Below are 13,089 nucleotides of genomic sequence, written 5' to 3'. Positions count from 1 at the left end.
CAAACCAGGAGGTGGAGGTTTAATTGACTGAGCCTAGCAAAGTGCCTCCATATTTAATTTTTAAGGTTCATTGATTCTAGAGGAATGCTATATCAATCTTGGTGTTGTGGAGATATAAGATATTTACATATAACTTGTTTTATGGAGCAGGAGAATAACTAAACAATCTTCTTTAGGAACAAAAAAGCTGGTGACTACTGTTAGCAGGTAAATTTACTTCACCTCTGATACGGCGTGACAAATCTGTGGCTTAAAGTAACTGACTATGCAGTACTATTCGTCTTTAAATCTCAAGCGAAACCTGAAACCAAGAGTGCCAAAAACAGAAGCAAAAACAAAACACAGCGGTGTAATACTGTGTGTGAGAAACAAAGGTTGTATTTGTTCTCGCAAAATGAGTAAACATGAGCCAACAATTCATTTTCACAACTACCCTTCAGCAATTGCTGTTCAGAATTCCAAGGTATCCTTTTAATTGATTTCTTCAATTAGAAAAATCATTTGCAATTTTGATCCTCTGACTTTAGACAGAAGTGAGAGACCATATAGGACCTGAAGAAACAGCATTCATGACTCTTACTTCAGGGTGAACCCCATTTCCAAAAAAAATCACTGGAAAACAAACAGGAAGTGGAATCCTGTCTCTCATTTTTAACTCACAGATTTAATTCCACTAACCTACCTGAATTCCTTAAATGTATGAAACTTGCAGATGAAAACCTCAATATACTTCTGTTTTTGTCCATTTTGCTCCTTTCGTTTCCCCAAATTGAAGCATTTCCAAACAAGGTGCAAGAAAATAAACAATACCTTACCTTGTAAAGTTTGGTTTACCTAGCATATCTTGTCAAGGTAGAAGTTTCCTTGGTTAAATTGCCATATAACTGTATACCCGGTTTTTACAATTTTAGTACATGCTAAAATAGGTTAAATTTGAATGCTGGACTCTTAGGCTTACCCCCTTCATTCCCTAATGATAGTGAAGAAACTGCATTGTGTTCCAGTGGTCCTCAATGGGGGTGGAGGACAAGGGTGGGGGTGATGGCTTGAGATAGGTGGGGCTTTGAAGGGTAGGGAGTGGGGGAGATTTTACCCCCTAAGTGACGTTTGACAATATCTGGAGACATTTTTCGTTGTTGCAACTGGGAGGGGGATTCACTGGCATTTGTTGGGTAGAAGCACAGGGTACCCCGCTCACACCAAAGAATTATTTGGCTTAAAATGTCAACAGCCTCAGGGTTGAAAATCTCTGCCGTATTCGTATGGACTAATGCTGTGTTCACATACCAGCTGTGCCCCTTGTTAACTACATAATCTTGAGAAGAATATTAAAATGAGACTTATGTTTATTTTCAGTGTTGTCGTGAGGAATAGCTTTAAGGAATAGGGATTTAGTGCACCGCTAAGAAGGTAATAGACCTTTAATAATTGGTAGCTATTATTAATGCTACTGTTGCTTTACATTTGTTAATTTACATTTACATAAGAGACTCCTTAGTGTTCAGATTAAATTTATTTCACCTTTGAAAAGAGAGAGGGAAATATGTGAGAAAGCCTGTTGGTTTGTGTATAGGGAGTTTTCCACAGCATTTTCCCTTGGAGCATAAAAAGAGACCCAAAGGTTACGTTGACAATATGTAGGGCTATATATTGAATATATTTTGGTTTCATATGGACCACAAATCACGGACACCTTTGTGGTGCACACTGAGACCTGACCAGATACATGTTTTGTTTTATAATATTACTGGTCCCACCTTCAAAAACAGGGTAAAATAGTTGGACCAATAACTGAGGCTTACTTGGCTGATGAGAAATAGAGCACTTAAAATAATACCGTTTAGGGGCGCCTGGCTGGCTCAGTCAGTCGGACATCCGACTTCAGCTCAGGTCATGATCTCGCAGTCTGTGAGTTCGAGCCCCGTGTTGGGCTTTGTGCTGATGGCTCAGAGCCTGGAGCCTGCTTCGGATTCTGTGTCTCCCTCTCTCTCTGCCCCTCCCCTGCTGTCACTCTCTATCAAAAATAAAAATAAAAATAAAAATAAAATCATTAAAAAAATTAAAGTATTATAATTTATAATATGTTGTATATTTTAGAATATATGTTATGTATTTTATAAAAATGTTTTTAAGTTTATTTATTTTGAGAGAGAGAGAATGAGAGTGAGGAGTGGAGGGGGGAGGAGCAGAGCATGAGGGAGAGAGAGAGAGAATCCCAACTAGTCACTGCATTGTCACTGCAGAACCTCATGCAGGCTCAAACTCACAAATCGTGAGATTACGACCTGAGCCAAAATCAAGGGTCGGACACTTAACCAACTGAGCCACCCAGCACCTCTAGAATATATATTAAATATTTTAAACGTGAGGATACAAATGCTCGTCTGCATGTCATGTTTATTCAGAGAAAATGAGATGAAACTATCTCTAAAGACTTCTCATGTATAAAGGACAACTGAAAATCTTGGGGCATATGCCAATGTATAATAAATATTATCATCCTATGTCAGGCTCGGAGCCTGGAGCCTACTTCAGATTCTGTGTATCCCTCTCTCTCTCTGCCCTCTCCCACTCACACTCTGTCTCTGTCTCAAAAATAAATAAACATTAACAAAATATTATCAAATAGGCTTGCTTTTTTAAAAAAAAAGTTTATTTATTTTAAGAGCGAGCATGGGAGCGAGATTGGGGGAGACAGAGAGGAAGAGAGAGAGAATCCCAAGCAGGCACTGCACTCTTAGTGTGGAGCCCACTACTTGAACTCATGAACTGTGAGATCATGACCTGAGCTGAAATCAAGAGTTGGATGCTTAACCAACTGAGCCATCCAGGCACCCCTAGACTTGCTTTTTATTGCAGAGTTTTCTTGTCAAATCAAGTGGGACATAGGACTTTAAAGTAGAGCTTTGATGTCTACTAATTAATGGACTACCTAAACAGGAGCCATTCATTCCTTGATCATTGTTTACTGAGTGCTTACTAAGTGCTTGCTCCTGTCCTAGAAGTTGATAGTGAGTATTACTGTAAATAGAATAATCTAGTGGGAGAGGTAATCATTAATCAAATAATCATATAACATGTATTGTCACACTATAAGAAGTACTCTAAAGAAAAAATAAAGGAGCTTACAACTGAGGTAAGAAAGTACTACTCTGAACAATTCTAGTAATTTCTGAGACATGTTTTGCACTATTTTCTTTATTCATTCATTCATGCGTTCATTCATTGATTCATTCATTCACTTGAGAAAACTTTATTAAATCCGCCCTAGTTACATTCCAGGCACTGTACTAGTAGCTGGGGGAAAAATTGTAAATAAAATATTCATGGTGCCTTCTTGAAATTTATAATTTAGCTATTCGAGTGACCAAATGTTTTAAAGAAGTGAAATTAGACATTGCCATTTCCCTTGCAAAATCACAAATAAGGAAAAAAAAAAGCAAACCAGAGAAATTATCTGCAAATTAAATTAAACCACCCAGGTATTATTAGTGAAGTCAATTATATCCTGACCTTCATGACAACACATGTACAAACCTGCCATTTATTGTCACTGTTTGCAGGAAGAAAGGAGGCACTGTTGACATCATTAAGTAATGACCTTGATTATTAAAAAAAGGAGAAGATGCAGAAAAGAAAGTCAGAAGACTGTCCTGACTGCAACATGGTTTTCTAGCAGACAGGAGATTGGCTCTGACTGGAAGACTTACCCTTTGTCATCGGTTCCTAAAATTAATTCTATTTGTTTAAATATTCACAAAACATATAATTTCTTATTTTGCCTCTAGTGAATAGCTACTATAGATAGATTTTAAATAAGAGGTCTCAAATTCAATAATATATTTTTATAAATGATTATTTCAAATTCCATTTATTAAAGCTTAATTACTGTCTCTCTATATAATGAGTCCACTGCGTACCTTATAAACGCTTCCAATAATCACATGAAATTTTAATGAATACACAATAATGGTCTTATTAATTTTAAATTAAATGTACTTGTTCATTTTTGAAAATAAATTTAAAGTGCCACTATAAATAACTCAGGAAAGCGAATTCATTTTTACACAAGATAGACTATTAGTTTGGAAGTTTATAGCTGTAAATACTCTGGTTTTTCTCAAAGAATAAGAGTAGATAATGTAATTTGAGTGTTTTGTTTTTTTTTTTTTTTTGTCTGTGTGCGTCCTATGCACATATAGTGATTACAGGATATACATTACATGGATTATTTAGTTCAATTTTTATGAAACAGTAAGGCAGGGCTCGTATTATGTTCAACTTAGAGATATGGAAAAGTGGTTTACAGAGGTTAAGTGGCAAGCTCAGACTCATGTCTTCTAGGAATTAATAGGATTTCAGTCTGACTGTCTAAAATCCCAGGGACTTAAAAATAAGAAAGTCCCATGGACTTAACCACTGTTTTAGTAGAGTAACATTGTTGACCTCATTTCTAATTTCAAATTAAATTTCACTTGGTTAGGGGGCTCTTCAAAGCTGGAAAATTTCTCAGTGAATACATTGTTGAAAAAACTTGGGCTTTGTCAGTGACAATAGGCAAAATGATATCAGGGAAAGCTGAACATCTTTGCCTTAAACGGGGGAAAGTGTGCTGGCACAGACCATATTGGCCCACAGGAGAGGGTTGTTAAATAGTAACTGCCACACCACTGAGTATAACTAAAATCAACAAAATCAGGCTTTCTGCTCCTCCCCGTTTGACAGACAGCTGCGTCTTCTGGTGCAGTGCCAGCCACATCTGCAAGTCACAGTGGTGAAGGTCGGAGTAAATGGAGTTGGCCGTATTTGGTACCAGGTCACCGGGGCTGCTTTTAACTCTGGGAAAGTGGAAACTGTCACCAGCAATGACCCCTTCATTGACCTCAGCTACATTGTCTACTTGTTCCAGTATGATTCCACCCATGGCAAATTCCACCACCCAGTCAAGGCGGAGAATGGAAAACTTGTCCTCGATGGACAAGTGGAGCCCGTCTCCACCTTCCAGGAGTGAGATCCCACCAGCAACAAATGGGGTGATGCTGGTGCTGAGTGTGTTGTGAAGTCCACTGGAGGCTTCCCCACTATGGAGAAGGCTGGGACTCACCTGGAGGTTGAGGCTAAGAGGGTCATCATCTTTGCCCCTTCTGCTGATGCCCTCATGTTTGTGAAGGGCGTGACCCACGAGAAGTAAGACAACTCCCTCAAGATGGTCGGCAATGGCTCCTGCACCACCAGCTGCTTGGCTTCTCTGGCCAAGGTCATCTATGACAACTTTGGCATCTTAGAGGGACTCATGACAATGGTCCATACCATTACTGCCACCCAGAAAACCATGGACAACCCCTCTGGGAAGCTGTGGCATGATGGCCAAGGGGCTGCTCAGAACATCGTCCCTGCTGATACTGGTGCCAATAAGTCTGTAAGTAAGGTCATCCCTGAGCTGAATGGGATGCTTATTGGCATGGCCTTCTGTGTCCCCACCACCAACGTGTCAGTCATGGAGCTGCTCTGCTGGAGAAAGCTGTCAAATGCAGTGACATGAAGAAGCTGGTGAAGCAGAAATCAGAAGGTGCCCTCAAAGGCATCCTGGGTACACTGAGGGCCAGGTTGTCTCCTGCAACTTTAACAGCGACACCCATTCTTCCACCTTTGATGCTGAGGCTGCCATTGCCCTCAGTGACCACCTTGTAAAGCTCATTTCCTGGTATGATAATGAATTTGACCATAGCAACTGGGTGGTGGACCTCATGGTCCACATGACCTCCAAAGAGTACGAGCCCCCTGGACCACCAGCCCCAGTGAGAGCAAGAGGAAGAGAGAGGCCCTCACCTGTTGGGGAGACCTTGCCTCATTTCATCTCACAACACACTGAGAATCTCCTGACCTCTATCCAGTTTCCATCCCAGATCCCCTGAAGAAGGTGAGGGTTTGGGGAAACCTACCTTGTCATGTACCACCAACAAAGGATACTGTATCCAGTCAAACAAACAAACAAACAAACAAAACAAAACAAACAAACAGAAAAATCCAAGATGCCTGTTAGGGAAGCAGATCCCCGATGTCTTTCTTGTTCTGTTAAAAGTAATCATAATGCCATAATGCTTTCTGATTGTTCACATATTAATGGAAATTTAACTCTTTTTTAAAAAGTTTTATTTATTTATTTTATTTATTTATTTATTTATTTATTTATTTTATTATTTATTTATTTATTTCTTTGTTTTTTAGAGAGAGAAAGAGAGCGTGTGTGCATTTACACACATGAATTGGGCAGAGGCAGAGAAAGAGGGGGAGAGAGAATACTAGACAGGCTCTGTGCTGTCAGTGTGGAGCCCAATGCAGGGCTCGATGTAGGGACTCAATCCCACGAACCCTGAGATCATGACCTGAACCGAAATCGAGAGTTGGATGCTTAACCAACTGCACCTCCTGGTGCCCTGGAAAACTGTTTTCTACTTTTATATTTAGTGTAGTGGAAAGCCATAGGTAAACATCCTATGAAAAAACCCCAACCCTTTATTTCTAAAAAATGATTTTACTTTCATATATGTGTGTTTTTCATTTTCATTTATACCTTATGTCCTTTATGTCTAGAACAGTACTAAGACTGTCAATACTGGCACAAACTAACATCTTGCATGTTTTATCTTACCTTAACTTATCCCTCCTTTGATGCTCCTGCTTATTTTATGCCTATCTGAGTTTCTGACCTATATTCTTTTCCTTTCCTCTAAATAACTTCTTTTAACATTTCTTATAAAGCAGGTCAATTGGCAACAAATTCCTTCAAGTTTTATTTGTCTAAGAAAGTCTTTATTTCTCTTTTACTTCATTTAAAAAAATTTTTTTTTAGAGAGAGCAATAGAGAGCAAGACCAAGTGGAGTAGAGGGGCAGAGGGAGAGGGAGAATCTTAAGCAGGCTCCTTGGGCCTCGATCCCACGACCCTGGGATCATAACCTGAGCTGAAATCAAGAGTCAGTTGCTTAACTTACTGAGCCACCCAGGCCCCTCTTACTTCTGAAGGATTTTTTCAGGGTATAGAATTCTAAGTTGGTGTTTTTTCCTTTCAACATTTTAAATATTTCACTCCACTCTCCTTGCTTGCATGGTTTCTGAGAAGTCAGGTGTAATTCTTATCTTTGTTCCTCTATAGATATGGTATGGTTTCCCCCCTGGCTTCTTTTAGGATTTTTTCTTTGTTTTTGATTTTTTCTAGTTTTACCTGAGTTTTAACAAAGCTCTGGGAAAAGTGTGTGTGTGTATGAGTGTGTGTGTGTATGAGTGTGTGTGTCTATGTGTGTATATTGCTTAAATAAATTCTAAAACAAATTATCTCTGATGCTCAGCAACAAGACAGACAACTTTTTTTATGGATAACTTCTTTTCTTCTTTAGGATATTATTATTATTTCTTCTCCTCCTTCTTTCTTTTATCTTTTTTTAATTTTATTTAAAAACATGTTTTTAAATGCTTATTCATTTTTGAGAGAGAGACACACACAGAGTGTGAGTGGGGAAGGGGCAGAGAGAGAGAGAGATGGAACCTGAAACAGGCTCCAGGCTTTGAGTTGTCAGCACAGAGCCCGATGTGGGGCTCGAACTCATGAGCTGTGAGATCATGACCTGAGCCAAAGTTGAACATTTACCCCACTGAGCCACTCAGGAACCCCTTACTTTATTTTTGAATTTTATTTTTTGAGAGACTGTGAGTGGGGGAGGGGCAGAGGGAGAGGGAGAGAATTTTAAGCAGACTCTATGTCCAGTGCAGAGCCCGATGTGGGGCTTGATCTCACATCCATGAGATCATGGCCTGAGCCGAAATCAAGAGGTAGATGTTTAACTGACTGAATCACCCAGGTGTACCTTTCTTTCTTTCTTTCTTTCTTTCTTTCTTTCTTTCTTTCTTTCTTTCTTTCAAGTAAATTGTACCCCCAATGTGGGGCTTGGACTTGTGACCTTGAGATCAAGAGTGATATGCTCTACCAACTGATCCAGCCAGGAGCCCCTTTTCTTATTCTTTACTTCTTTTCCTCCTCTTAATTTTTCTCCTTCTTCTTCTTCTTCTTCTTCTTCTTCTTCTTCTTCTTCTTCTTCTTCTTCTCATATTCCTCATCTGCCTCCTTTTTTATTCATACAACAATCTAACACTGAGTTCTTTGAATGAAGCCAGAACAAAACTTTACTGTTTTGTATGGTTGACTATCTTGAGTTATACCTACTCACAGTGCCTGTAAATGCAATAACTAATTTAACTAATTTTCAAATCAATGAATCATACTATTTATACAAATGCACTTAGAAAGAGGGGTAATGGAATAGGAAAATCATAAGCATAGTTTCTATAGAAAAACACTTCTTTTTTTTTCCATGTGCTCAAGTTGCTTTGGTTAAAAATGTAACTGTGAAGGGCACCGTTTAGTATATACAAAACTACACTTTCTTGGGTGCTCTGATTGTTTGATTAAAGACATATCATGGAACTGTTATTTTAAAAGATTATTTTCTCACATTTTCATGGTTCAAAAACTCATAAATATTGGCTATGTTAGTGTTGTTACTGTGTGAAACCTGAGCCCATGCTGACCATTCAAAGCACACTATCCGAAGGAGGACCACTTCCTAAACATACTGTTTTCAAATAACAAGTACAACTCTGAACCTCAGTCTAGGAAAGCTGAATGTCATGACACTCATTTCTTAAATGAACTGTAAAATTTTGTGTGTTTGTGGGGGAGATGTTTTGAATTACAGGCTGTGAGAGCTTGGTGTTTAATTTTTAGACGAAGTTGCTTTTTCCTTTGTAAACTCATCATTTGTCTCTATACAAGCTTAAACTTATTCTAGTTCTTTGGAAGTTAAAAAAGAATCTTCTATAATAAAATTCCTTCATCAGCAATGCTTTTACTTACATTTTGTAATAATGATTGATGGTCAATGCCATTGAAAATAATTTCCATTGAGGAGATTTGTCTACCCTCTTAAAAGTCTGTTTCACTGTTTGGAATCATTTTTGCAGTGAAATGTTATGATGTGGACCAAAACCAAAAACCAAATCAAACCAAACCAAAACAACACAAAACAAAAAACCAAAAAGAAACAAACAAGAAAAACTAGGGTTGAAACATGCAGGCAGTGTTAACATATATTTGTTAAGCCCTGAGTAAGTAGTAGATATTGACCAGATGTTGAGTTACAAATATAAATAAGCCCTCAAGATGCTCATGGTAGTAAGAAAGCAGCCCCAAAACTATAGAGTATAATGCTGACTATTGGGTGCCTCGGGAGAGGTATTGATTGTAAGGGTGCTTTAGCTCTGACATTGACCATCTTATTGATTAGTGAGGTCGGTTTAGTTGACTTGGCTAGCTAGGTGCATATTTTTCCTGTCTCCCTCTCTGCCCATGTGTCTTTAGAATCTTATCACAGAGGACAAACCCACAAGGTGAGAAAGGGACATTTATTAGCCAAAACTTAATGTAATTATAAGTAAAATATTCAGGGGAATACCACAGGGGAAAGGCATTATTTGGATGAGTCCTTGAAGGATGAGTGCTATTTTGACAGTGGAGAATGAAGACAGGTGTATGAAAGACATTTCATAGACAAGGAACGGCATGGGCTTGATGGTAAGCTACAAAGGGTATTGCAAGAGGTAAAATTATTAGAGAATGACAGGACATGACTAAGGCAGTAGATTCAAAAGAGTGAGACCATCCCTCTCTTAAAAAGTGAACTCAGAGGGTAGCAGTTTTGAAAGGTTTCAGAATAACGGGCTGGCAAGAATTCGTGAGAGGAATGAATCATAGAAAGCTTATGGGGAGCAAGAAAAAGAAAACAAAGGAAAATTTGAAAGAATAAGAGATGAGAAAGATGTTGAAGACAAGAATGTGCTCAGTAAAATAATTTGGAAACATCTTCTAGATAGTTGATTTTACATACTTGCCTGTGTGTCTGCCGCTTGGGGAACTGGGTAAATCCCATGACAAAATATTACTTTATTCACTCCTTCAGGAAATGAGACTAAGCTACGGATCTTAAGATGTTCCCTTATATGCAGTGAAATTCCAGGGCCTGAACTTTTAATTACCAGAGAGTAGAGAACATCAGGTCTACAGTAGAATGAGAACGTTCTTCCTCTGTTTAGCATTTTCAGCTGACATTTCTGCAGAAGAACTGTGACTTTTCCATCTCACTGTTGACAAGGGGAGGCTATATTAAAAGTACCCAGAAAACTGTTCCCCTTTAAGATTAATGCTTGTGCAGATGAGTGGGCATTACAGTGTGTTTGGTATCTGAACAGCACATGCTCTTAAAAGGACGTTATTTAAGAAACTATTTCAATTAGGAGGAAACAAATCTGTTTAAAGCTCGATATACTAATAATCACAGTATTAAAAACACAGCTACGCAATTTTGTTTTTCATTTCTCTGGGGTTCAGGCTTTACATGTGGTTAGTCATGTGCAAAGCAGAATGAAAACTTCCACTGTCAATTTACGTTGATTCCCATCTGCCGTGAATGGTAACCCATGATCTTTTCTCCATCGGGTATTCTTGTTGTGTTCTTGTTGCTATTTTACAAAGAATCTGCAATCACTTATTCTGCGCGTCTCACCCGGTTCTTGAAAAGAGACAACACTTGAAAACATAATGGCCAGATGATCTCAGGATGCAAGAATCCTTCAGATGTTTGCTGGGAACTATTGAAAGATGCTTCAGTTTGACAAAAGCAGGAAATGTTAATTTTCAGCTCTTTTATAAATAGAGGGATGATCTGTAAAGGGAAAAATGTTGTCACAGCAAATGTACACTTGAGTGATTCAAACCTCATTAGTGGTTATATGATTCACTTTGAATATATTTACTGTAACAACTGGTAAACTGTGTTTCAAATTCAGCTGTTGAATGGATTATTTTTTTTAAAACAAAACAGTTCTAAGAATCTAATTTTCTTTTTTTTTTTTCTGATACAAACCAACATTTTTTACACCTTTGTCCTTGGTATATATGCTGTATATAACCAATGATGAGCTCCCTCTGTTTTTTGGCTCTCACTCTACTCCTCTAGGCAAAATTCCTAACATATTTACTTGATGAAAACATACTAGCATTTTCCACTCATTCTCAGAGCAGAAGGATGTGGGGATTATCTGGTAGAAGTGTATAGTAAGTAGAGAGTTACTTAATTATTAAAAATAAAGTTGCAATCCTCAAAAGACTATTGAACAAGATGCCCAAAGCAATTGACGTATGGTGATTCTCTTGTTAAGCATTTGTGTTTTGTCGAAAACTTGACTAGGTATGGCCAAGAAAAGAGAAATTCAAGCAGCGTGGAAATTTGGTAACTGTAAATGCAAGCAATTTACAATATGGTTAATGAAAAGAAATCTTTGTATAGAGCAGACATAATTTATCTCCTGGATATACCACAAGTTTATTTGAGGGGAATCCTTCTGATAACCAAATACTCCGAAATTCACATAATCTATACTTCAGACCAGCAGTCACGGAAATAAAAGTCATCTCTTTAACTTCATATGCTTTGAAAAAATATGATTACAAAAATAGCAGGTTTGTGGCAGATATTTTGGAAAATATAGAAGCATATAGGAAAAAAAGAAAAAAGTGTAATTCTACTACTCATGACATTTAGAAGTATTTTGTTTCCTGTTTCCCGGTCTCTGCATGTGGAATTAAAAAAAATGGAACTATATTACACATACACTTCTGTAGCTGTTAGGAGCACAGCTTTTCCAAGTGCCTGCTTGAATTTCTCCATGCCTCACTGGGCCCTTTGAAAACCTGATTCCTTGCTCCAGAGATAGACGTGGATCCACAAAGAATGCTGCTGTTTCATAGCCATGCCAACATGGATTTTCTTTGAAATGTGAGATGCTTGTTGAAAAGAGTAACTTTGCCTACTGGTTTGTGAAGGTTTAAGTATTAGAAATGAACAAGTATTAAAAATTACCATAAACGTTAGTGCGTATTTTAGCAGGGATAGTTGAGGTAAGCAAAGCTTCTGGAAGGCTCATTCGACAGTGAGTGCAGTGTCCTTGAGATGCGTCTCCAACTCACAGTCATCAAGGCGGTGAGAACAAAGTTGGCTGAGTTGGAAGGATTTCACCTCTCCACGAGGTGATCACGCTTAAATGCTACCCGTTCCTCTGTTGGGTTTAAGTACGTTGTGATTAAGCTCTTGATTTTGGCATCTATGTAGGCTATTTAACTTTATACAGAAAAGCAGATGAAACAAAACAAAACAAAAAACCCCATTCCTTGACTGCAAACATTTGTGCCCTGATGAGTTCAGTCATATCACTTTCTTTTCTTTTTGAAGTGTAGCTAGAGAAAGGAAAAAAGGGGTCACACTGACAGCAAAGAGAAATGGGTGGATACTATGCTGTGAGGTCAGATTCTTAAATACTGTGGTTGGAATCTTTTTTTTTTTTTTTAATTTTTATAAGGCTGAATGAGTTTATTACCACTTATAACCCATGTGACTCTGAAAGCTAAAATAATCTGGGTAATCAAAATTTATGCTTTAGGACAGAAGATGATTATCTGTGGATGAGGGGAAGTAAATTCTTCTTTCCCCCGTTTTCTCCGCTAATGACTCTGTGGGTGAATAACTTTTGTGAACCTTTTGGCTTTCATTCGGTGGTGGATATGGGGTGGGGGTGAGGAGGGGAGGCCCTCCTGTGAAATATCACATGTTGGTGGCCGTGGACAGTGAATTAGACAAGTGACTGAGGAATTCTCAGAGCACAAGGACCATTCGGAGTTGCTGCAGAGGAGGCTGATCTCAAGACGTTTGGCCTCCCCTTTGAGGGTCCATTCCTTAAACTGTTGAGTTTTATTTTTCTCATAAGGTTATTTTAAACGAAAACAGCTCTCACTGTACAGACTCACTGTACAGGAGTCACATCATTTTTTAAAAATTTATTTATTTTTTAATTTACATCCAAGTTAGTTAGCCTATAGTGCAACAGTGATTTCAAGAGTAGATTCCTTGGTGCCACTAACCCATTTAGCCCATCCCCCTTCCCACAACCCCTCCATCAACCCTCTGTTCTCTGTATTTAAGAGT

The 13,089-nt window shown here is 38.3% G+C and overlaps 1 pseudogene; it reads left to right on the top strand.

The window, feature by feature from the left end:
* Positions 1-394: 394 nt before the first annotated feature.
* LOC121010843 (glyceraldehyde-3-phosphate dehydrogenase-like) lies at positions 395-5,948 on the top strand (annotated as a pseudogene).
* The last annotated feature ends 7,141 nt before the right edge of the window (positions 5,949-13,089 follow it).

This window comes from Herpailurus yagouaroundi, unplaced genomic scaffold (assembly GCF_014898765.1).
Source record: "Herpailurus yagouaroundi ecotype Mexico unplaced genomic scaffold, PumYag 192, whole genome shotgun sequence".
Taxonomy (NCBI): domain Eukaryota; kingdom Metazoa; phylum Chordata; class Mammalia; order Carnivora; family Felidae; genus Herpailurus; species Herpailurus yagouaroundi.
This window is presented reverse-complemented; position numbering and strand designations above follow the sequence as displayed.